This window comes from Pollicipes pollicipes, unplaced genomic scaffold, assembly GCF_011947565.3.
Source record: "Pollicipes pollicipes isolate AB1234 unplaced genomic scaffold, Ppol_2.1 Scaffold_6138;HRSCAF=7277_pilon_pilon_pilon, whole genome shotgun sequence".
Lineage (NCBI taxonomy): Eukaryota > Metazoa > Arthropoda > Thecostraca > Pollicipedomorpha > Pollicipedidae > Pollicipes > Pollicipes pollicipes.
In genome coordinates, this window is record NW_023596818.1 from 26156598 (window position 1) to 26183420 (window position 26823).

The window sequence follows — 26823 nt, forward strand, 5'->3', positions numbered from 1 at the left end:
TGCGTCGCTTTATAATAAGGTTTGCTGTCAGCGTTAGAATCGCAGCAATGGTGCGTCGCTGTATAATAAGGTTTGCTGTCAGCGTTAGAAGATCGCAGCAATGGTGCGTCGCTGTATAATAAGGTTTGCTGTCAGCGTTAGAAGATCGCAGCAATAATGCGTCGCTGTATAATAAGGTTTGCTGTTGCGTTAGAAGATGGCAGCAATGGTGCGTCGCTGAGCAACTAATACAGCTGTTGCGAACTCTTAGAAGCTACATCCTTTCGTCCAACTTCCAAGAATTATTATGCATCAACCCAATGTAGAATTCAACAGTACGTTGACTTAAAAAGGGAAGCACCTGAATGTTTTTTAAATGTGACTTCTGCCACATTTGATTTTACTTTGCGAAGTCGGATAGGCTACTTCACCGCGATGGTTGGTTGAACCTGTCTAGAAGGTTCAGTTTTCCACGGATTGGAACAGCAAGAAAGGAGATCAATTCCCCTCTCATCCTTCCCCATTGTCACACGGCAGTGACGCTCTATGCGCAGTCGTATTCTTATAAGCGCCGCTGGCACAACGATACGTAATTACCATGCGCGAAAATTTTGTTTCAGCTTTCCTTTTTGAACTAAGCTTGCATATGTCGTGTGTTCTTTTTATGTGACGTGGTAAGCAAGGTGAATAGTGATGCTCCTGATGAGCGATATTTAATGTTGAATTGACTTTTAGAAATGCAAACTGCTAGCACAATCTACGTCCATAAGATGTGCACAAGTGGGTGGATGCGCTATATGGCGCAATTATGGACAAGCTTTGCCATATATTCTCAGCCCCGGAGGCTTAGCTGAACTATGCTAAACATGAATCACGGTTTAATTAATGTGGCATAAGTGCAACTTCGGTTCTCGCCCTAGTCTGGTATCTACACGGGGTGATAACAATTACGTAGGCTGTAATGTGCACGTGTGTGCTCACTTCAAAGCTTCACCCCGATCCATCTACGCTAATTTTCCCAGTGGTTAACAGCATTCTCACAATTTGTGTCATTACGTCCTACATGATTCCTGGTTGGAAAACAGGATAAATCGCCCCCAAGCCCATATTTCTCTTGTTCACCACTAAACTAACGTCTGTAAAATTCCGCTTCAGATTCCTTGCTATTTTTCTTCGCCAAGTCGAGGTGTGGCCAGCAAGCCAGTCAGCAAATACCGTGGCTAATTCTCCCGTCGGCCACAATGGCTGTGGGCGGAGCCGGGGCCGGCGCGCCCGCTGATTGGTCGGCGGCTGGTGAGGCTCCGCCCACTGATGACGCTCGGCGCGCCGGCGGCCGGCGGCGGCCAGTTGCCGTGCTGCGCGGAGCGAGAGAGGGGCGCGTGCTGTGTGACCGAACGACCGGCGCCGCACCGCCGCGGCCGACCCGCGGCCTCGTCACGTGACCCGGCCACGGCGGCCTGACTTACTCTGACCTGAGGCGGCACGCCATCGGCGCCATGTCGGCCTACACCCAGTTCGGTTACCCCTACGTGACGGCTGCTTCGCAGGTGAGCCGGCTCGACACGCGTGCGGCGGGCTTCACGCGGCACTCGTGCCTGGCTAAGAGGCTCATCGTGTTCGCCGCTTATGCTGACAATATCGGCTTATAATCCGTATTAGCATCCCCTCCCTGCAAATAGAGTGCTTCATTACTTTTCGAGGATTGCCGCATCACACAAACATTGAAACTTAGACGAATCGAGCCGACGGAAGTGCCGGCCCACCCGGTCAACCGGCTGAAAAAGCATCGGCCAGACCGGACCAGATCGGCCAGCTAGCACGGTTTCCTTCGCTCGTACCGCAGTGTGACCACAGGCGCTTCCGTGATTGGCTGCAAATCATTCGAGTTTCAAGCGTGTGTACTCGCTAGCGGATCGGGCTTCTCGGCTGAGCCGCCGTCATAGGATTAATGAAGTGGCTCCTCATGTTCAACGCCTCCGGGAAATACCGTGCGGCGTCAATCCCTGCAAAGGATTAGCGCGTTTCCCTTTCAATATTTCTAGACAAAATGGAGGAAGGCACTCAAAATTCATTTCTGGGTATGGCGTGACGCGCAAAATTGGGTTGCTGCAAATGAACAACATTTCAGTTTGGGATACAGCGTTCCGCTCTTCGAACACAATAGCTGTAACAAACAAAACACTGATAATGTGAGAACACCGCAAAATCCAGGTTCAAGCCACTGTCTGTGCGATTGTTAAATGCGTTCGCCGTTCTCAGACCCAGCAATTATTTGTACAGTAGTACAGTTAATTAACCAGCATCGACGAGCTAAGGCGTTGCTATTTGTCAACGGCGCCTCACGTTCCGGATCTGACTATCACAGCAGCACCGGCACCAGCACCAGCACGTGAGGCAGCGCCTCACGGCTCGGCGCGAATACCGTCTGAGAGAACTTCCGGTGCCAACCACTGATCCCCAGAACACAGTGGTTGGCAACAGGCAGCGGAGATGTCTCCTCTAGCTCTAGAGAAATTCCCAGGCTCCACTGATTCACAAACCATAGGTCGTACACATGAATACAAATTGGTGTTAGTCGCACTGGTGTTAGTCGCACACGCGAATGCAGACTGGCGCTAGTCGCACACGTGAATGCAAACTGGCGCTAGTCGCACACGTGAATGCAAACTGGCGCTAGTCGCACACGTGAATGCAAACTGGCGCTAGCGATGTGCACAAACCAGCCAACATGTGCGAGTTCCACAGGCAGCCAGGCAAGCATAGTTGCCAAGTGTAGAACCCAGATCCGTACATACCAGCCCAAATAGACTACTTACTGGGAAATGCGAATAACACTACACTCCAGTTTCAGCTCTGAACCCAAAGAACGTAGGGGTGCCGGTAGTGTACGGTTAGCGCGTCTGCGTTAACCACTGCGCGTCTGGGAAACCAGAGGTACGGGGTTCGGCTCCCCGCGATGCCCGCCCTTCCTGCCAGGATGAGAGGCAGGCGACGCCTTATAGCCTCAGCAGCTGAGTGCGTCGTAGAAACCCAATGACACAAAACCCAACGAACGGACTATGCAAACATAAAAATATTGTCAGGTATGAAAACAAGCATTTATATTTTTCGTAATCACCTCAGCAAAGGGCAATGCAGGATGGCGAATGTCATGATCTGAGAATGGTATCAAAGCTCACCCAGATGAGGACAAACAACAGGACGGAGCACCACCCACACCCTCAGCCACCACTGGCAAAGCGAGTTGGGACTCTGAGCGCTATCCAATATGTACCTGCATTCATAAACAGAGTATGTCTCATGGGCATCACGGGCATCAGAATGTATCAACAAATTAGCTGATGGCATCGATGACCATGGATGAGTTGACCCTTATTGAGAGGTTATGATTTACGGTCACACACCAGGCCCATCGCAACGAGGGAAATTGTAGGGGAGGCGTGTGTTAGGAACCCGAAACTATCAGCATGCTGCAGATAACCGGTTCTACCCCCGGTTTTACCCACCAATGTGAAAGGAAAACGTGAGCTCTTGAACTGCCACAGGGAACAAAGATAATTGTGGAAACTGAAGCATCAAAACAAAGCTGCGAACGATCACTAAAGCGTGTATTTATTATCTTCCCATCAATTACGATGGCAATTGTGGCGCATTAGGTAATATGGAAGGCATTCACATCACGAATTATCTTTTCGATCATGTTTTGAGAAAATATGTTACTTTGGGACTGTTATTCAAGAGTCCTTTGGAATAAGAACGCATCAATTGAAGTCGAGAAGATACAATTACTTTAACGATGCATTCAAATAACATGATACAAGTTGTCCGATGCCGTTGGTGTCACTGGGAGACTTTGACCTCATGGATGCAAAGCAAAGGCCAGCACAACCCTGCCAGCTGATGCCGGTGTCGCTACTTTATTTATAGACATTCTAAGCATCGCGTGAGTAGGTGATCTAGTGTAGAAATGGCGCAAATTGTTACATGCCTTGATCAAGCGATTACTTCGAGCTCGAATGCCCCTGGAAATTGTCAACTTCGCATCGTTTCCCACCACGTGGGTGAAAAGTTTGGTACCAGACTGAGATCGTGAGTCAGAGCTTTTGCCGGGCCCAATGTTGAACTGAGGCTAAGTTACGAAGCTGAACGTGCCTCAGGGCTGTGGCCATATCGCCAAAGACGTCGGTGATACAGATGTTGTAATGGACAAGCTGTAAATGTCAGACTGTGTTATGCTTTTGATCGTGTCCAGGCATCGTTTCTGGCTCCAAAGCGCTGGAAGAACGATCAATATTGATGATGAAACTTTTACTTGCTTTGGGATGCATGCCATGCTTTTCACATTTCAGCGAGACCTCACATGGCTGACAGGATATCAAGTATACATGAATATTAGCATCCACGTTTTTACAATCGTTGTTCAAACATGTGGCTGGCTATTTTACAAACTAGAACATGTGGCACATTGTTGTGCGATCACAAACCGCTGACACGACACGTTACAACTGTGTCCGACTCACAACCTGGCTCGTATAGGCGCTGCTTAAAAATATGAGCTGTGGCCGCGATCAGAAAAAATTATAATAAACTTTCCAAAGCATTGCAATACCTGCCCAGCCGCTGTCGTCACACGTTGACTTCACGCATCACGTTAAGGTGACCGGACATCGCAAAGATAGGAACGGCTGGTCCTGACAGTTCGCCTACGGTGCCCCACACCCCATCCGCTCGCGTGCTTCCCATCCAGCAAGGCAACGGACCATTCACGACCGCAGTCATAGGCGTAGGCGGCGGATATCGGGTCAAGCTCCGACAAAACGTCATGTTGTGCTCGAAAACATGGCACCGATCGGCTGCAGCATAGCCGCGCCTTATCACGCGCCTACTTCAGCTTACAACTTCGTTTTTCATTAGGAATTGCATTCATTATTTACCTCGTCCTTGCAATCAAAACGACACAGGAAACCCGCCCGGCAGCGTTTGCATCGCCCTGCAATCCGCCAGCCGTGACCGCTGCAGTGGCGTTCCGGGGAACCGCACCGTATCTGCTTGCGGAAGCCGGGCTGCACGTTGTCACAACATTCCGCGTCAGATGCGATGCGAGCGCTTTGGCCTCATCCTGGGTGGACGGGCGAGCTGCGCACCGTGTCCGCGGGGACAACACCGGGCTGGCCGGACAACGGGCGAACAACGGCGGGGGGGGGGGGGCGGAGATGCGGTGCGTAGGCACGCTTGGAACAGAGGCCCGGACCGGAGCGCAGCAGGAAGCCCGCCTCCCAGCGGACCACCGCCAGGCGGGCGGCGCGAGGGGCGGGCGGGAGCCGCTGGTCACCGCTCGACCACCGGACCACCGCCAGGCGGGCGGCGCGAGGGGCGGGCGGGAGCCGCTGGCCACCGCTCGACCAGCGGACCACCGTCAGGCGGGCGGCGCGAGGGACGGGCGGGAGCCGCTTTGACCAGCGCTCTCCCACCCGACGTGCGCCCCTCGCTGGACGACGTCCGGCGCTGGCCCGTCGCCAGCTCAAGCGTAGCTTAGGTGGAGACGTTGTTCACAGCTGTAAAGAGCTTTCCACCCTCCGAGCCACGCACGCCTATCGCCGCATCCTTGCCTGGCTTCCGTTTGCATCCTCATCGCCATCTAAAGCTGGGTGGTCAGTATGATGACGTTGAGCTCATGGCAATGCAAGTTCATTTTGGTAAGTGCTTAACGCACCTGCTTCGTAGAAGTACAATACGGCAACCCTCCATTTGCGCAGTGTCCCTTTATCAACGTAGTGCGAGCCAATAAATGTCTGTACTGCATGCCAAATCAGTCTTCGGGTACAGTGACGAAGTGGGTGGCAGTTGCCAGTTGTAATGCAATCTGCGCATTGCATAATGTTCATTTGCAGCTGCTCGTCCGTCGTGCATCGATTAATACCGTGTGCAGCACAGGTAATAGGCATTTGTGTATTCAGTGGCCAGGGCAGTAACTCTGTGGTGCATTCCTTCGACTCGGATGGCTTACTCGTTTAGCTGCATGGGGCGAAGCTATCCCAGTGGTGTACCGGTGTGACATTTGGCGGGCTTGTTCGGGCATTTTGCGCGCGTCTTTGCCTTTTACCCTGCGTGGTTCCCCCAACCTTCCACGGCGCACTCCGGCGTCTGGTGACGACCAGATGTCTTTGGCGTGACCTCGATCTGACCCGACCAGATGACCCGTCTTGCCCTCGTTTAGCATGCTCAGTGCGCCGTTAGTTTACACGACCAGCGTGACATCAGCCGGACTGAAACGCATCAACACAGTAGACCAGTTGTCCCAGTGCATCACTATGACCTCAGTTGACCCACACGAGCCCTACCAACCTACATGCTCTAAGCTTACTCGTGTGACCTCCTCAGCTGATCTTTGTCACTTTATCTGGCACCGCGGCCTTGCGTGACCTCAGCCTTAGTTGACCTATTTAACATCAGATGACCTTTGTGACCTCTAGGGACCCAGTGTTGAAACATTCGGCCGCTTGGGAAGCAGACGTGCCAACATTTTTCATGCCATCGCCCCCCCCCCCCCCCCCCCCAGCTTGGGGCTCACTGCCTGCTGCCCCTAACCTTCCTCAAGATCGGCCAATCAGCATCGAACAGGGCGGCGGTCAACCCAGCATCTAGGCGCCTCGGGCTTGGCAAATAGACCGGGCAGGTCAAAGGTCGGCGTTTGGGATCAAACGGCGATAGATTGGCCGCCAACGAACTGCACGTGCCTCGGCGACCAGAGAGCAAGGATCTTGGTAGCATACAGTTATGTTTACCTCCTGAACACCTTCTTAGATCCATTTTGGAAAGCTACAGTGACTTCTGGACAACATCTGCTGACCTGAGCACTGCGACCTCTGGTGACCTGATTCCTGGGACCTCAACTGCCACCTGTGGCCCCAGCTGATTTCTGAGATCTCCTCTGACCTGCGTGGCATCACGTTACTCGTGCTCACGTGAGCCATGTGCCCCAAGCTAGCCTGAACCATGTGCCCCAGGTTAACCTGAATCATGTGCCCCAGTTTAACCTGAATCCGGTGCCACAAGCTAGCCTGAAACCTGTGCCCTAAGTTAACCTGAGCCATGTGCCCCAAGCTTACCTGAGCCATGTACCCCAAGCTAACATGAACCATGTGCCCCAAGTTAACCTGAATCATGTGCCCCAACCTAACATGAATCATGTGCTCAAAGCTAACCTAAATCATGTGCCCCACGTTAACTTGAACCCTGCGTCCCAAGCTAACACGAGCCATGCGCCCCAAACTTATATGAACCATGTGCCCCAAGTTAACCCGAATCATGTGTCACAAGGTAACCTAAACCATGTGCCCCAAGCTTACATGAACCATGTTCCCCAACCTAACCTAAACCATGTGCCCCAAGTTAGCCTGAACCCTGTGCTCCAAGCTGCCCTGTGCTCACCCGTGAGCCATACTGACCGGAGCGTGTCCTCCTCCGCCAGCTGCTGATGCCGGGCCAGCCGAGCACGCCGAGCACGGCCGGCACGTCGTGCTGCGAGACGGGCCGGGTGGTGGGCACCGACCCCGTGACCGGCCAGGCCGTCTGCTCGTGCCAGTACGACCCGAGCCGGCTGGCCGCGCTCAACTCCTACCCGCGCCTCAGCACCGGCTCGACGCTGCACTACAGCACCAGCTACCCCAGCGGCGAGCAGAACCCCTACCCCAGCATCGGCGTCGACTCCTCCTACTTCAGCACCTTCGTGAGTGCCGCTCTGTCCGGTGTGCCTGTCTCAGCACCTCGGGAGTACCGCTCTGTCCGGTTTGCCTACTTCAGCACCTCGTTAGTACTGTGTCCAGCTCCGTCCAGCGTTGCTTCTCAGCACCTTAATGGGTACCGCTCTGTCCGGTTTGCCTACTTCAGCGTCTCGTTAGTGCTGTGTCTGGGGTCCATCCATAATTCCTGTATGCATTACCACCTTTGTGACATGTTGTCCGCTGAGTGATGTCTTTTCGGCGTCTTCTTGAGCAACTGCTCCATCAAGGGCTCCTCACCTTACGAGTTGGGATTTTCCCCTCCCTTTGATGTCCAGAATGGACTTACCACAGTCTTCGCCTCTTCTACACCAGAAGTAGTGAAGTGAAGTGAAGTGAAACTGCCTGCCTTCAGTTCAGAAGTCTGAAGGCAGGGAATGCATGCCAAAAAGGAGGTTTGCTCTCCTGCGTTGTGATTATCGAAAAGTAGAACGGCCGTACACTGTTGACAAAGTAGCAACCCGCCATCACTGGCCAGGACCCCACCCATTACGTGAACTGAGATGCCACCCCACTAATGGGCCTGCTCACCCTGAAGGCGTCGCAGTTCGGTGCATGTTTTGCCAGAGACGTTTTTACAGATAAATTGTTTCGGCACCCACCGTCAGCAAAACCTTGGAAGACCAGCCCATTAGGCGTTTTCTCCAGAAAATGACTGATAAAGTATGGGCGTAATGCTCTCTCGACAAATGCTCTCTCGACACCATGTTGTTCCGTACTATTTGCCCCTTTCGATTTCAAATCTCTGCCTTGCTGCACTTCACCATTCTCCGGTGAAGCCTAGCCCATTCTGCAGTCCATTTGGCTTTGTACCACGTCTATCTATCCATTCCTATCAGTCTTCCGACCTCCTTATCTTCTCTCCCTTCGTATCCGCCTTCCTCTGTCCGTGTGCTCCGGGTCCGTCCCTCAGTCTTCATCCTTTTCTTCCTTTTCTTTCCTTGCCTTCCTCATTCACTCTGTATCCTCTCCACGCTCTCTCTCTTCGGCCTCCTCCTCGACCACTCCCCCTTCCGGGTGGGTCCCCCGCTTACCCCCCCCCCCCCAGAAGAGCCCCGCCAGCCCCCCTCCGGGAGTGCCCCCGGCTGTTCGGGCGGGACCAGTCGCGGCTACTGCCCGGACAGCGGCGGCGGCGGCGGCGGCGGCGGCGGCAGACGCCCGTCTGCCCGCCGCCGCTCGTCCGTCAGGGGTGCTGCCGCCGCCGCCGCCGCCGCCGCCGCCGCCGTCGCCGCCGCCGCCTGAGCGCGGGGCTGGCGCCTCCCGTCAGTCGCGGCGGCGGCGGCGGCGGCGGCGGCGGCGTGGGCGGGAGTCGCGGGGAGCAGGATTAAGTTCCTGTCAGTCAGAATGGTCCCGGGCCCGGTTCTGGGGGGGGGGGGGGACAGGGTGGAGTAGACCTTTAGCTGGACACGCCCAGCCGGGGTGGAACCCTGCAATGATGGGATCGCGCAACGGATAGGTCCGGGGGTGTTTATTATCAGATGCTTGTTGTTTATTGGTCCCTGGCTGCCAGCCGGTGGTATTCATCAATAAGCATTATTAGGCATTAACAGGCATTATAGTCATGGGTTCAAGAAACCGCACACTGAACAAATAAACGAGCTATTAAGATATACACCAAGAACAACTCATTGCAAGATTAGAGCATTCGACGTCAGTGTCAAAATTTACGACCATGTAGACGTGACACACGTTTCAACTTGATCTTGAAATGAGGAAATACTGAGGCCGAGGACATTCTTCCTGGGTGAAAGTGTAAATAAACATTCACTTCCGCTGGAACCCTGATAACTTCCAGTTCGAACTCGATTAATTAGACTTCGCAGCACGGTAGATCGGTCGAGGCGCAGGACTAGGTAGGAAGGCCATGACATGGTCGTTTCTATACTGATGCAGTCCCTGCTGTGTGTTCTGGTGTCCAGGGGTCCCGAGGGGCTCACTGGAAGGATCCGTCGGTACCGGATCTGATAATAATTGCCGGGCCGAATGGATGAGCTGTCAGTGCGCTTCCTTGGCGCCGCGCACAACAGGGCTTTTCCATTAGCGGTGGCACCCGTCGGACAGTGCACACCTCCTTACCGTCCCGAGGGGCGCGCCCCACCTGTCCGGAGACGTGGCCTGTCACGTCCGCGTGGTCCAGTTATGTCGCCGCGTGTCCGTCACGTGGCGAGTTCGTTTGATCGGGAACACTGGATGTGGTGGCGGCGCGCTCTGCCGATCCGGGACTGGGGAATCCTGGGATCGTGTCTCAGTGGTCCGAGAGCATTGGCTCCCCGCATCGTCTCCCACTGTGTGGGAGCTTGCCTGCCTTAGGGCAAACCCGCGTGAACGGGAATATGAACTATCCTGGAGCATGCTCCGTCCTTCCATATCGCGGATTATTCTGGAGTGTGTCCCATTTGTACGGCAGCATGGTCGCTCGGCAGCCCCGTGCCAGCTGTCTGGGAAAAATGAGCTGGGCTGCGATGAGCGAGGGCTGTCCTAGTGGGGAGAGTTGTATGCTTCGGTCATTGGTCACCCCACGTCACTCTCCCAGGACACGCATCTTCAAAGGCACACGACGCACGTCGTCTATCACCATTTTATGAAACAGCAGCGACTGTAGAGGCCGTATCAGCGCTCAAGTGTCATGGCACAGCCAGGGTTCAGACCCGGCACACAGCAGGGCATATCTGCTCTGTTGTGTGTCCTTCTACCCCCCCCCCCCCCCCGCCGCCGCATGTAAGCCTAAGGCGCTCACCGTTTGGCCACCACGTGCCCATCGGTCGCCCCTTGGGTAAGTCCTATTTCCGAAAAAATGCTTGTCCTGTGAAATGTGCCAGTTTTTAGCTGGCATCGCCAGTCCCCAAAATGCTTAAAAATCGAACCCAATTCTCGGCTGCCTTTGCCGTGCTAGACACGGCCAGTCCCTAGAAGGTCCAAGAATTCGACTTCTCAGCCCTCACTGATCCCCAACAAGTACGACGAAGACGGCCCGCGCACTGAGCGTCGTCGCCGATCCGGTCAACACGCCGCAGCCGCCCACACGGTGGCGTCACCGGGACGCGCGCACCGCCGTCGACCCCGACTCCACACCCCCAGCCGCCAGCGGCAGCCGGCGGCTGGCGAGTCCGCCGAAGCTGGCGGAAGCAAATCTCCCCGGCTCGTGGCCGGGTGCCCCCTCCCCTCCCCCTCCGCTGTCCGCCCCTCGCTCGGAGGCGGAATGAATTATGGCCCTTCCCCGGCCGTAACTTGAAACACAAACAATTCTCTCCAACAGAGCCGCTTTTATTGCAGATAAGTGATTCCGTTTAGCCAGCTGGGACACAGTGCATAAAACTCCCTGTCAATCTGTCCGACTAAAATAAGGGCCGTTTAACTGAAGCAGTGAGAGTGGTTAAAGACAACGAAGATTACTTATTAATATTTACGATCGGATTCCGGCTTGGGCCCCAAATGGCGCTGTAACGACAGCATTAAGTCACTGCGCCATTGTGACGGAGAACGGGGAGCTATCCATCTGCCTGCGCACCCCGCCGACTCCAGTCACAAAATGTCACGAGCCGACCGCCATTCCATGAATCATTTGTCAAAACGCGGCGTGCCTAACCACGCTCGACGGTGAAGAATCGCGCAACGTCGGCCATTTGTCTCTGTTGCGCCAGGACTGCCGCCGGCGCCGCGCTGCGTCAACACGGCCCCCTCCGAACGTGCCCACCGTGACCCGGCCCCGTCGACGTGACCTGTAGGGCAGACGGGCGCGAAAAGCCAGGTGAATGCTATTTACGGTTGAAGCCAGGCTGTAAATTACTTGCAGCGGGCCCTGTCCGCGGTGGCGCAGGGAGATGGTTTAACGGCCCACCGCCTTGGCTGCCGCGCCGCGACTTGACGCCTGCTGACGCTCCCCGACTCCCCGCTGATCGCAGGGGAAGATGATTCATAACACATGATATTGGATGCGCGTGTTACTTCGTTCTCCTTTTGACAAGAGTGGACTGCGTTGACGCATCTGACGCTTTCCCATGTACGAACCTGATAGGCAATGAATGGCCGTTTCTTCCGTGAGATAGCAGTGGGTATGTGCATCTGTCCACTCTGTTTAACGATGACAGCTGTCCATTGCACAAAACGCGCACCGCTAAAACCGATGCTTTTAAGCCCGGGCTTATCGTATATCGGAGGTTTCTTATGGAAATGTCCTGCATAATGGCTTGTGTCTATAAGCATTATTTAGCCGTTAGTGTTTCGAGTGAGGCGGAATAAAAAATTCGTGATAAATGAATGCTGTCTGAACAACGTGCTTTATGGTTGGAATGTGGCTATGCCCACCCTTAGCCAATAATTTGCGTTATGCCCTCCTACACTGAGCGTTATGTGCAGGCTGTACAAAATTTGTCTACTAAAACGATTGAATTTTATCCCAACGTGGGTTTATCGTTATAACTACCTCAGGCAAATGGAACGCGTTCACGAGTAGTCCGCGCCGATTCGGGTGTGGTCCTGTAGAACCTGATCATCCTGGTCGACTATCGCACATGCTTCAATTCAAGATCTAAGCTATTTGCTTGTCGGCCACTTCAGCGCCGATCCCAGTAGATAAAGTGCCATTGTTGGCGCCATTCACGTGTTGGCGACAGGTACGCCCCTAAATGTTATTGCTTCCAGCGGTCGACCGGTAGCAGTTATACTAATGATAAGGTAGCATACGTCAATCCTGGATAACATCTGCACGGATAAGATGGCGGTCGATATGACATTTAAGGGAGGTGTCGCAACTGAACAGCGCCCCCCGGTAGCCGTCTGGTGAGCAGGGGCTGTTGCTGGCACTGTCACGGTAGCGGGTGCTTGCAGTCACGTGGTCGACACTTGTGCAGGTGATCAGCTCACCTCACCAGGCTGGCGACTGACCTCGGTCGCCCACTGGACCACAGCCCAGCCCACTCACTCAGCCCACATCAGCCTATATCAGCCACAGTCTGGACCGCACTCGGGTGCCGATCTCTGCTTCAACTAAGGCTGCACTGGGACGACTGACAATGAGCGCATTACCTACTGGTGGGATGGCGTTCTCGGCCTCAACTTAGACTGCACTGGGGCGACTGACAATGAGCGCATTATCTACTGGTCGGGTGGCGTTCTCGGCTTCAACTAAGACTGCACTGGGGCGACTGACAATGAACGCATTATCTACTGGTCGGATGACGTTCTCGGCTTCAACGAAGACTGCACTAGGGCGACTGACAATGAACGCATTATCTACTGGTCGGATGACGTTCTCGGCTTCAACTAAGACTGCACTGGGGCGACTGACAAGCGCATTATCTACTGGTCGGATGCGGATCTCGACTTCAACTAAAACTGCACTAGGGCGGCTGACAATGAGCGCATTATCTACTGATCGGATGACGTTCTCGACTTTAACTAAAGCTGCACAAGGACGACTGACAATGAACGCATTACCTACTGGTCGGATGGCGTTCTCGACTTCAACTTAAGATGTCACCAAGACCTATGCCAATGGAAACGGCCGTTTTCGGACACATCGCAATGGTTCTAAGCCATGAATAAGAATGTTCCTATTTCGTGAATTAGGCAAGCGATGTAATGGCTGCACGATGGCCACGCGCAAATTCATAGCCCACATTGTTGTACTGGAGTATGGATGGCGGCACAGTAGTGATTGCAAAGGTCAATCAAAGGCTATCCCGCCAAAAACGCGACGGACTGAGCTGTGCCGCGCCTAGCCGCTGTGAGCCTACACAAACTATGACTATCTGGCGTCAGGACACGTTCAGCCTGCGGCCCCACTCCGATTAGATAAAGTTGTACTCCACGGCTCGGTGTGATTCCCAGCACCAAAAACATGTTGACCTATTTTATGTATTTATTTTGACGCAATGTTTTACATTTCGCTGACACCGCCAATTCAGCTCATATGTGGCGAAGATTAAAAGTACAGTTGTCGATGACTGAATTCGAATTTGCTGAGTTACCTCACTGTGTGCCATTTGTAAGCAACGAGTATCTTCAGATGATCGAAACAAGCTGTTCTTGCAGTTTTTCGTAGTCCCAACTCTTTGGCCCCGGAAAAAAACATTAAATCTCGCTAAGCGAGGTTAGCGCTCGTTTTAACAGATGGTCAGTGTGACCCCCGTTTACTTTTTCCGAGGATGTCACTCAGAAACGCACTAAAAGATTTTATTATGTGACATTTATTGCGCGTATTTTGACACAGGCGCCGTGCCTTCAGCGTTTCCTGTTTTTGAGCAGTGACTGTTTTTAGGAATGCCGCACGGGCGCGGGCGCCGGCCGGCAGCCGACAGGTCCGCCGACCGCGCGAGGCGGGCCGACACTGTCACACTAATACTGCCCCACATGTCAAGGCACATAAAAATGCATCGCAATGTGCACAGAATTCAGCGAGGAAAACGCATGTGGAAGTGGCATGTCGCTGCGTGGCTCTGAGGCGTAAGTATGAGCATAGCAATCTGAAAAGTGTGGTTTTCGAAAAAATGACGTTTTGTCTTTGCAATATAGGATCAGTTGTTGACTTAAAGACGTACGATGTATTACCAATCGAACGACCTCGTTGAGACCAGTCCACTGATCTTTTTTCCGTGAGGCTCTGTTGTTCTTAGTTTGGAAGCGGCACGGGAGGCCGGTCGCATCGACCCCTCCTCCTAACAGCTCACGTTATGGAAAGGGGCGAATCGGGGCGAGGGTTAAGGGAATTATGGTGAAGCGTGAAGAGGCGTTACTGCAGCGACGCGTGCCGCGTCTCTGCTCCCTCTCGCATTATGCCACATCCACCTGCCCCTGATGTGTGCTTATATGAGCTCCAGTTCTGACGTCCCCCCTTTCTCTGTCCCCCCCCCCTGATGTGCGCAACTCTGTCTCCAGTCTGATGCGTGCAACAACATGTGCTCAATCCCGTACATGGGCGACCGATCTGTGGCAACCACATCATGAGCCACAGGCCCGTTCCATCCCAGGAGTGCGCCACTTCTCCGCTAGGAGACGTGCGCCATTTGTGTTGCATAATAACTTCTCTGCCCCTCCCCCTTCCCCTCCCACCAACATGCCGTGTGTCACGTTTCCGCTCTGCCCGTGACGTGCGCCACGCCTGTCGTCCATCCGTGACATGCGTCATGTCTGTCGTCCACCCGTGACGTGCGCCACGTCTGTCGTCCACCCGTGACGTGCGCCACGTCTGTCGTCCATCCGTAACGTGTGCCACTATGGTCCACCCATGACGTGCGCCACGTCTGTGGTCCACCCGCGACGTGCGCCACGTCTGTCGTCCACCCGTGACGTGCGCCACGTCTGTCGTCCATCCGTAACGTGTGCCACTATGGTCCACCCATGACGTGCGCCACGTCTGTGGTCCACCCATGACGTGCGCCACGTCTGTCGTCCATCCGTGACATGTGCCACGTCTGTGGTCCACCCATGATGTGCGCCACGTCTGTCGTCCACCCATGACGTGTGCCACGTGTGTGGCCCATCCGTAACGTGTGCCACGTCTATGGTCCACCCATGACGTGCGCCACGCCTGTCGTCCACCCATGAAGTGTGGCACGTCTGTGGTCCACCCGTAACGAGCGCCACATCCGCTCTTTCTATTACGTGAGGCCACTGCTCTTCTCTGTGACATGCGCCACTTGTCGATTCCGCCCGCGCCATCGCTTCTGGTTTCATCCGTGACATCCGCGACTTATCCGGTCCATCTGTGACATGAGCCCCTTCTTCGCTTCTTTTTGTGACGTGCGCCACTTTCCTCCTAAAACGGTGACGTGCGCCACCTCTCAGCTCCACCCTTGACGTGCGCCACTTCTCTGCCCCATCCGTGACGCGTGCCGTCGCTCTGTCCCGCAGGGCACGCCGTACGGCCTGAAGGAGTCGAGCGGAGCAGACATGGGCGTCTATGGCGGCCTGGGCGGCACGGCCGGCTACGGCTACAGCCCCTACGACCCCTCGCTGTACGGGTGAGCACGCCAGGACGGCACGTGCGCGGTACGGTGGTGCCGCTGGAACGCCCTCAATGAGCGTGCGCTATGCGGACGAGGGCCTCGGTTTAACGTGTTTTTCACCACGTACCTCGCAATTGCGACATAGCCAAGTGCACCGACAAATCGTCAACACGGCTCAACACGGAGTTCCGGCCACATAACAGACACAACGACTCAACCCCGGGGGCCATTTTAGGACAGTGTGGTGGTATGTTTGGGGCGGATTGGACCCCGTGCGGGGACAGCGTCTGTGAGGTGGACCACGATAATTACGAGCACTGACCTGCAGCGGCAGAAGCTGGCTGCCTTCCTGGGCGACACTAATTGCAATCACTTATTCACTAATGGTTTTACGGCAGCACAATTAGCACACTTTTGCGGAGTGCACGAAGCCTGTGAATTATTCACAGCGGCTCAGTTCGATACGGGTGCTTGAAGCGGTCGAGCGCCGCTCTTCCTCGAGCCGCCTGACCTGGCCGTGTGCCGACGCCCGCACGACTGCATGAGCGACGCTCTAAACCGGCCCCTGGCCATCTCGGCTAATTCCGCCGATTGCACATCAAGCGTTTATTGGCGTATATTAGACCACTGTGCACCACTGCAGCGCCTCCGCCCATTCCGTGCTCCCCGCTCTCGTGGCACGAGCACATGACGGCTTCTCCCGCTGTGCAGGCGTGTGGGGGAGGGTGCACGACCCACGGGAGTCCAGGGAGGGTGGTGCTGGCCGCCATAGCGGCGCGCCGCCACCGCGCGAGCGCAGTAAATCTAATTTAGTACGTCATCAAGCCAAGCCCAAGCCACGGCCATTGCAACAATGACAAATTTACATTGCAAATGAGGCCGTGGCACGAACCTGGCTGGGGCGCCAGGCAAATGCTGAAGCAACGGGGCTGACTGAGCGGGGAATCTGACCCGGCGCAAAGGGGAGAGGGGGGGGGGGGCGGGGGAGCTGGGGCTGGGGCTGGGGCCCAGCCACACGGTCTTTGTCAGCTTTGGGTGTTGTTTCTTGCTGGCTGTTTCAGTTAATGCTAGAGACAAATTGGCGGCATTACCCACGTGTCCGAGAACAGCATGTGCTGCTACTGAGGCTGCAGCAAAACGACGTAAGTCAGGCACGGACCTGGCCACCGCTGTCGTCTGCGGCTGTAAGTCAGCAGGCACGGGCCTTGTGGCCCTGCTTTAGGTCCCACCCACCCCGTCCACCGTGGCTCGCAGTGCGCCGTTTCCAAAGCTAGTTAGTGATGCTGTAGTTTTGCTTATTTTAGCTTATCTCGGCTTTGATCGGGCCCCGTTCAGGGACGTTGCATGTTTGTGAAAAGGCTGCATTTGACAAACAGGCAGTGTTTTCGTTCTCTACTTGTGGATCAGAATGGTGTCGCCCTGTGAATGTGACGTCCTTTAAGGTTCCAATTATTATCCTATTAATTCTGATAAGTGCATGAGGTAGACTGGTTATTCACTTCTTTTTTCCAGTTGCTTGCTTCTTTCTTGTTTGAGAACGGCTCTCAAACTATTCGATCATTTCCATCCGTCTCTTTCTTGCTGCTTTTAACATCAACTATCCAATAAACCCTTTTCGTCTCTGTCTTCACCTTATCTTTCCACTCTCTTATTGCTCTCTTTCTTATGTCTCCCACTTTCCCGATCTCCATCTGTTCTCTCTTTCTCCCTTTCTCTTCGTTGCTCCATTTCTCTGTTCCTCCTTCCATCCCTATCGTGCAGAGAGAGGAGAGGAGAAGAGAGAGAGAGAGAGAGAGAGAGAGAGAGAGAGAGAGAGAGAGAGAGAGAGAGAGAGAGAGAGAGAGAGAGAGAGAGAGGGAATCGAGGGGGAGAGAGAGAGCCAGGAAGCCTCCATCATCCACTCTCCTTTCTCTCCTTCTCTCTCCCCTTTTCTCCTCCCCTCTCTCCCGCTCTCTCTTTCTCTCTCTCTCTCTTTGTCTCTATCCTATCTCCCTTCCTCTCTAACTTCCCCCCCACCCCTCTCCCCACACCTCTCGGAGAGGGTGAGAGTCCCCTCTCACCCTCTCCGACATCTGCCGAGAAACCCCTCTCACCCTCTCCGACATCTGCCGGGCCGCGCGGGCCCGCGTTGACGTTAATTAATTCCCGACGCGTCGGCCGCGACTGGCCGACGCCGAGGCGCTAATGAACCGGCGCCGGCGCCGACGCCGGCACCGGCGCGCGTGGGCATGCTCGGCAAGTGTTCGACGTCGAGCGACGACGCTCAGGTGAACTTACGACCCCGGGTGGCAGCCGCATCTGTGCCGCATTATCGGCGGCAGACGGGGCGTCGGCGCCGACCCCGCGCGAGCAATATCAGGGGTGGAGCCGACATCGAATCTGTGGGGTTCTGTTGCAAATTATACGCCAATGAACCGATAACCAGGCTTAGAGAGGAGGAAGCTCGTTTTTTACTACCTTTGGGAAGATGCTGTGGACAGCCGCCCAGCGTCAGTCAGTGACCATTGTCATACGGTTTAGTGATGGGAGAGACTGGACCTGTGTCGCGTGATACAGTGCATGTGACTGTGCGTTTACTGGTTGGATACTAGCTTGTTCTCTTGAGTTCGCCTTGAAGAGCTTACTGACGCTTCCATGAAGGTGTGGAGTCAGATACCTGCCGTCTGATAACGCGACATTCCTGCATTTATCCTTGAAAGGCCTATGACAACCGCCATGACTCCGGGCCGTTACGTGCCCATTTAACCAGTTAATTACTCGCCTCTGAGCGGCCGGCACGCGACACAACACCGCTAAGCCCTAGCCTGTCGTCCAGCGGGCGCCGTCTGTTCCACTCGCCCGGAGTCGACCCCGCCGCCGACCGGCCCGTCCGCCTGATTTGCTGCCATTCATCTTCACCTGCCCGTGAGGAGTCGGCCATGCCTTCGGCGGCGCCAGCATCGATTCACACGGGGCGGTGACGGCCGGCCGGCCCGCCGGAAGGGCCGCGGCGGGCGGCGTTTTTGTGGATGGCGGCGCCCGAGCGGCCGCCGTCGCCGCTTCGTAATCCACTCAGAGGCGCCGGCCGGCGGCGGCGGCGGCGCTCGCGCAGACCGGCGTAATCTGCGCCGGCGCCTCTCGGTTAATAAGTTGATTATGGACGGCCGCGGAGCTGCTGGGCGCTTCCGGCAGGTGCCGATGGGGCTGTCGCCACAAGGAAGCCGGGCGAACGCTGGAGCAGGGGCACGCCATACTGTTTCGAAATATGTCAATGTGAAAAATATCAAATGTTGTCTCCTTTTGCAAAATGAGCGCAGAACAAGTAGCAAGCGTCGTATCGTACGCGTATGAAGAATCCAATAAGCCCCAACTGAAGGCAAAAATTGTACTACTTTTTCATGAAATATTCGTTCGAACGAAGCTTCTTTCGTTCGGGCAGCTTTGCTACTCTAACCTATCTTACCTTCAATCGCTCGGGAGGTACGCTGTGTTCATGCTTTAAGCTGAGTGCGCACCACTCAACTATTATTTTCTAGCTGTCATTCGAAGCCAGGCCGCCCTGGAAGCGTGGCACGTCAAGAGAGCCATTTCCATTGACCACCGCTGGAAACAATGACAGCCAAACGACGGCGGACGGTGCGGGCCGAGCACGTCAAACATTCCGGTTATGCCGACCAATGCATCTAACGTTGCAATCACTGCGCTCTAAGCCACCAGCAGCGGAACTTTGAAGAAGGTATTACAGGGTCCATCCATCAACTCCAGCCGATCGTGCGGTGTTTACGGCATCGCCTTGAGCCCTGCAGCCGACCAGGGCAGGCCGATCGGGCACGCCCCCGACCAGAGCTTGTCTGTGTTGGCCGCCGCTGCAGCAGTGCGTGACGTAGGGTTTGGTTACCGAACGCCGCCGAGAAGCCCCGCCGGCCGCTGTGTATCCAATTTGTCGGCCGCGGCGTGGCAGACATTGCATTACGGCTTCTGCGCCACGCAACTCTCGGTCGCGGCGTCTGCCACAACAGCTGGAGGGTGTCGGACATGCGTTAGCTCGGAGGTGAAGATTTTGTGACGGACCCGCCCTAGCCTGAGCTGGGTAACGCTGGTTTACTTTAAGCAATGGAGACCTGTTAAGAAGGTTCGCAAATAACTGAAAGCCTGGTTAATTTACACACACACAATATATATATATATATATATATATATATATATATATATATATATATATATATATACAAGAGACCAGGCGTGCTCACCATAGCCCACCTCACTCTCCCCTTATGCCAAACTTTTCCACTGGTATTTCTCGAGGAGTTCCTGTCACCATCCATGTCCCAAATGGAAAGAGATGCGAGTATCTGGCTGGCCAATGCGTTGGAGTAAACCTGTCTCAGTCAAGAAAAGCTAAAATTGTGCCTTTTTGAGGAAAGTTTGCGTGGTCACTGCCCCGCATGTCATGCTGCATTTTTCGTCCGGCTCGCGCCATGCTCCCTCGTCCCCATCCCCCTCACATCTGCTTCCACACCGTCCAGGTCTCCATGCCTCACAAGCAACCTCCTCCCATCTTACCCCTCCGCCGCACCATGGACAACCACAGATACCCACTGATTTCCAAGCTCTGCGCTGTCCTGTTCCCCCCCCCCCGCCCCTTCCCCACTGCCCCTCCCTCCTGGTCGTCAGCTGTGAAGCCCTGCCCCGTTGCGCCCGACTGCCCCGCTCCGCTCGCTGCACGGTCAGCCCCAGGGCAAACAGCTATGGCGGCCGGGCCGGCCGGCGTTTTGTTCCGTCCGTCCGCAATGGCTGTTGAGCTATGTCGGCCAAATGGGACGTAATTGTGGTGCGGCACGCCAATGATCGCCGGACATGAAGCCGGCCCGAGGGCGGAGATGGAGAACTGCAGGGACTGCAGGGATGGGGACTGGGGACTGGGGACTGGGGACTAGGGACTAGGGACTGAGGACTGGGAGACTGGGGACTGGGAGACTGGGGACTGAAAGCTGGCGTTTGGGCAATGGGGGCTAAAGGCTGGATGATGGGACTGAGCGGCAGACTGAGGGGGCTCGGACTGAGGAAGGAGGGACCCGTGATGAGCGCGTCATGGATTGCAGGATTGCAAAGGCGGAGCGACCGGCAGACGGCCTGGTGCCCAATCGGCTGAATGATGAAGAAAACAGCCAACTGATGCTAATCTAATAAGCAGGGAACAGATGCACTCATCTCGCAAATAACCGAAACCCAAGAAGTCCGGAAAACAGCAGCGAACAAGTTGACATTTCCAAAACAAGACAACTGCTAATTGAACACAGCAGCAGCTCATGAAACGGCCAGCGGCGCTCCATCCAGAGCTCGATTGCCTGCCAGACGGCTGCCGACATTGCCAGCTCGCCGGCCACCGACCGTGCTGGCAGCGGTCGTGCCGGCCGCTGCTAACGTGCCAGCACGCTTAACGGCTCCTAATTACCTCAAAACTACACCGTCCGCTCTTTACGGCCGGTTTTATTGCAGTGTGATCACCGCACGTGAAGTGTTTGGCGCAGCCCCGACAAATTAGTATTACATTTATTACATAAAGTTGTTTGGCACATGGGGAGGCGGCGCGACCGACGCTGCATGCTGGCAGACATGCGGCGCCGGTCGTCACGCAGGGACGCATCAGTCGGCGGCAGGGTCGGCACGGCCGGTCATCGAGCGCCGATGCCGACGCTGCGTCGCCGCCGACGGAGCGACGGTCGATCTGCGATGGCGCGTCTTGATGGCGATGACCGTCATTGACGCGCTCGTGGTGCAGTTGACGGGCGAATAAATGTCATGGGCTGGTGGAGCGCGTGCTGATAATGTTGAGAGGTGCTTGAGGAGGCTTAGTGGTGAGCGAAATTCTCAGCGCCGCGACGGCCTGCTGGTGGTTGAAATGCAAACGGCATGCTTGCGGTCGCCTTATGCACGGCGTTTCCGGACAGGACGCTTCCTTTGCGGCGATTCCTGAAGCGATTTATTGATGGCATTACTTGCAAATGGTCGCAGGTAATGCGAGATACAAAAGCAATAATGTGCTGCCATTTTGTTTAAGCCTCGTTGACTGCAGACGGCCCTGCGAAACATGCTGGCTCGAATGCTGAACTGTGAGGGAGAATGCCCGGAGTTAAGTTTTCTGTGAGAGAGCGAAGATGCTAAAGGCAGATAAAATCCCGAGACGTGACAGTAGATCCCGCGCATACCGTCCTGTTCTCTTGTTTTCAACGGTTTTACAGTGGCTCGCTGAACCAAATGCGATAAGCTAACTCCATATCTACGACGTCAAGTACACTGCCAGCTGCCTTCTAGACGAGAACCCTCGCCAGCGTCCTGACTTCCACGCAACTGGCACCACACATGTCTGAGATCCGCCGGCCGGCGCCGGGCGGGTTCGCCAGTCAGGCGTCGGTCAGCGGCCGGCGGGCGCCCTCTCAGCGCCGCCGCTCTTCAGCCCCGACCCCGGTCCGGCCGTGGGCTCCAGCGTCGTTCCGTCCGCTCAGCACAGTTTTTACCCCGCCCCTGAGTGGACTGGACGGATCGCTCTTTTTCGCCGGTCGCCCCCGCCAGCCAGGCGCCAACCGTCAGACTAATTAGAACTAATAAAATCCAACTTATGTCACGGGAATGATATAACTGTCGACTTCTTGTGTGCGAGGATGAGCATGATTGACGAGGAGCGCGGTGGGAAGGAACCGGGCCATTCAATGCGGGTCAACTTGCCAGCGTCACGACCTGGTCCGGCTCTGAACACAGGGATCTCCTCGGTACAACGCCATCCCCTCCTGGTTGAAATGATAAGTAGAGGGCCAGTGACTTCTTTTTAAGCAGACTTCGTGGAGATCTCATACGTGTCTTTCTCTTCCCATTGGCCGATGGGCTCCATTTCGCGACTTGGCTTTTTTGCAACTATCCGCATGAATTTCCTTTCAAATTTCTGCCCACATTCCTCCGCACTGACTTGCAACTTGCAAAACAGGACGGACGGACTGTATCGACGTCGACGCATAGTTTACCACAAAGATCCACTCCTTTCTAATGGACCCGTGCGCTCTTACAGCGAAGTGGAACTATCAGTCCCCGCGACAGTGATGGATGTTCGACTCCGCCACCACCCCGTCTATGGAACTCGGTTCACGGCCGGGCACAGCTGATTGACAGAATCGACCGAACGGCTTCCGGGGCACAGCGCACGAGGGCGTCACCTTCGTCCTGCAACCGATATGAGTTCATGTACCGGCCGTGCCGAGGTGCAGACGCTTATCGTCTCGAGCGGCCCATCTGTAACTGTCTGAATGACAAAGCGTGGGGCTTATTTATAGACGCAATGAGGCCGCGCGAAGGAAAAAGCGTGCTGGGCCTAAAAGTGGTTGAGATGAGCTAGATACTGGAGGAGATCGGTCGTGGGATGGACGTCGGGAGAAGCGGCAGTTGACCAGCGGCAACTGTGGGGCGGATGATGTTTGTCCGTTATTAAGCACAGCCGGGTGATTGCGTCGTTTGCCTTCTGGCGGCATGAAGATGGTCATGCTTGATCTCCCGCCTCCATCGGACTGTGCTCCTCCAGAAAGTACACCGCTTGAAGAGGCTGGGCGGTTAGACATGCTGTGGATGAAATGTCCGACCGATATCCGGCAGAGGCCCCCAAATAGTGGTCCGCCGACCAGCGACTAGGCAGCAGTGATGAAGCACTCAGCTGTCGGCCAGCGGCGGCAGCCAGCCGGAAGTCTTTTAGCGGCAGTGAGCAAGCCAGAAAACCTCTACCCAGCTAGAGTTCCGGCAGCGTGTGACCAGCCAACGACGGCCACCCAGCCGCTAGCCAACCAGCAACGGCCGACTCAGCGGCGAGCTCGCTAGCGGCCAGGCCAACCAGCCAACAGCTGTCAGCCAGCAGTGGTCAGCCGGGCGGCCGGCCAGCCAGCGCCGGTCAGCGCGGGAGGGCCTGCCGAGCCACCAGCCGAGTGACAGCACCCAGCTGAGCGACGGGAGCGACGCTGCCTCCCGGCCTCCCGGCCTCCCGCCCGGGGGTGGCGGCCGGGGCCGGCCGTCACAGTTCCTCCCCGTCTGATTAACGCCAGCTCGTCGCCGGCCGGGCACGGTGGATTAGCTCCGCGATGGATCGCCGTGCAGGGATGGCCCGCTTCATTAGAGGCGACTCAGATCGCCAGACCCGCGCCGGGACAGCTCGGGAGGGTCACGGCCACCGGCGTCACCTCTGGTCTGGGAAACTTGGGTCACGGCGTCTCACGCGGCTTCACGCCAGAGGGGAGCGCAAGTCGGGCGGATCTGCCAAGACGCGAGCAGCATCTAAGGTCTGAAAGGTGTCGGGGTAAGAATGGTATGCAGCAGTGCGGCAGAAACTAGACTCATAACATGGATCATCGACATTCTAAAGTGAGTTGTGAGCATTCGAATGCATTTCTGAGTACTGCATTTGGAACAAACAGGCCCCCGGGCTGCTTCTCCTCGGATGCCAACTTCTAACGCACCCCGAATCCATTTCCGGCGGGCTGAAATCCGGTCTGGTCTCATCCTCACTGGACCGGGCCCGGCTAGGTCGGATTCTTGCCCTTGCCCGGACCCGCCGGGCTCCCGCCATGCATGACCTTAATCATGCGGACTTCGGACTGTCCGCCACTGCTTGGGTCGGATTCCCGTTCTGGCCCGGCTGGACTCGCCGGACAGCCCTGCCCAGCCCGGGCATCCGCCCTGCCCCGAACCTCCCCCGTCCGGACTCCGGACTCTCCGCTGTCCAGTGTCCGGGCCGGATTCCTGGTCGGATTCGGGACATGACGCACACCAGAGCTGCGCCAGCCGGTAGAGCTCGGATTTTACGGCCCATAATTGAGCCTGATCTCACGCGATATGTCGGCCTCGGCTGGCGCGGTGCATAAACCAAGCAGCGGGAGCTCCGTCGGCCAGATAAGCCGGCGGGTGACGAAACGGCTGAGGAGGGGTGGGCAAGCAGGCGTGCGCCTGATATACACCCCACCGGGCTTCAGTCAGAGGGCAGGGACTGGGTGGCTGGGAGGGGTGGGCAGCAGGCGTGCGCTGATCTACACCCCCACCGGGCTTCAGTCAGAGGGCAGGACTGGGGTGGCTGGGAGGGGTGGGCAGCAGCCGTTGCGCTGATCACACCCCACCAGGCTTCAGTCAGAGGGCTGGATGACTGGGTGACTGGACGGCCGGTGGTGAACGTTTGCCGAATTACGCTCAAACAGGCTTCATACATGTCAATTGAGAAAAAGAGAAGCCCACCCAATAGAGTTTCATAAGCAGTCAGCCTGACAACGGCAGCAGGCAAATGCACAACATGGTGTGTGATGCACACGATGATGAAGCTGACTGCTAAAAGACATTTAACTGTTTTTGCGGCAGACGCAATTGCAAGACGCTAATTACTGATTAGCATACAATGTATCTCGTCAACCGCAGCCAATTCAGCCTCGTCGTCCCGCCTGCAGTCACGAGAGGAACGTTGTAGGGCTGTGCAGTGTTATTCTCAGGGGAATCAACGTCTGGAATCGCGTTTCATTAGCTCACTTCACATCGTGAGAAGGGGCATTATGTACCGTAGATACGGTCCCGTCTTGATCGCCGCTGTTGTATGACCTGTTCACATAAGGCGCCCTCACGAAACACCTCACTAGTCTGTCCTCCCTGCCGCAGGTACGGTGCGCCCTACGATCTGGCGGCGAGAAGGAAGAACGCCACCCGCGAGTCCACGGGCACGCTGAAGGCGTGGCTGAACGAGCACAAGAAGAACCCGTACCCGACCAAGGGCGAGAAGATCATGCTGGCCATCATCACCAAGATGACGCTGACGCAGGTCTCCCACGTGGTTCGCCAACCGCCCGGCGAAGGACGTGAAGAAGGAGAACAAGATGACCTGGGAGCCGAAGAACAAGACGGGAGTCGGACGAGGAGGCGGACGACAATGCCGCGGAGAAGGACAAGACGGACAAGGACGAAACGGACGGTGAAAAAGGTCAGACCATGACAGGTTCGGTCCATCAATTAGGACCGGCCTTTTCGCCCAAATGAGACGGGCATGAGATTCCGCACGCCGCCAAGCTGATGCTGCCCTTCCTCGCATTCGCCAGCCGCCTCACATTGGGCCGTTAGTTTGCATGACTTTCGTGAAGGCGCTGTAAAATGCTTGGTTCTTGCGGTGCGCCAACTTTGCATTTCATTTCTTCTGTTGGATTTTTTCAATGCATCGTTGATCAATTATCTATCAATTCAGTTTATTCATTTGATGTCATGCGCTCGATGTTTGCATCCCAAATGTGTTTCGCTTAAGAGTATCATAACAACTTTGACATCATGCTATGTTTTCGATCCCCTCAGAAAAAGGCACGCTGTATTATCCAAGTAGCCCAAAACGTATCAGACTATAAGAAAACCCACCGTTTTGGTAACTAATAGAGCGCGCAGTCCACACACACATAAAATTCGCAATAGCTTGCAGCTAGTTGCTCAAAACTCGTAACTTATCTAATCGCGTAACTGATCGGGATATTCATGTCGCATCGTCACCATTCCAGAGTCGCCGCTGAGCAACGCCCGCGAGCGAAGGCTTGTCGCCGCTGGCCCGGGCCGAGGTCAAGTCGGAGACGCTCTCGCCGGGCGGCGACTGGAAGGACAAGCCGCTCGACGACTGCAGCGACCCGCAGAAGCCCAAGATCTGGTCGCTGGCCGATACGGCCGTCTGCAAGACGCCGCCGCCGCCGCCGGGCCACGGCTGGCCTGCCGAGCGGCTGCCGGCAACACACCGCAGCCACCACCTTCCCGCTGCCGCCCACCATCGCGCCCGGCGCCGCGCCCTTCTCCCGCTACTCGCACCAGGCGCAGGCGCAGGCGCAGGCGCAGGCGTCGCCGGTCGCCGCCGCCTCGGCCGCCTACCACCACAGCTAAGGCGGCGGCGGCGGCGGGCGGCGGAGGCGGAGGCGGAGGCTACGCCAGCGCGGCGGCCGGCGGCGGCGGCTACGGCGGCATGGTAGCGCCGCCGCCGCCCAGCCTGCCGGCCGCCGGCGGCTCGTACAGCGACGCGCCGACCGACACCCCGCCGCAGACGCCGCCCAGCCTCAGCTTGGCCAGATGAGCTCGCTGAGCAAGCTGGCGCACCTCAACAG

At 56.0% G+C, this 26823-nt stretch overlaps 1 pseudogene; it reads left to right on the forward strand.

Annotated features, from left to right (window-relative positions):
- Nucleotides 1-1440: 1440 nt before the first annotated feature.
- On the forward strand, nt 1441-26792 carry LOC119105509 (homeobox protein araucan-like; annotated as a pseudogene).
- Nucleotides 26793-26823: the final 31 nt, after the last annotated feature.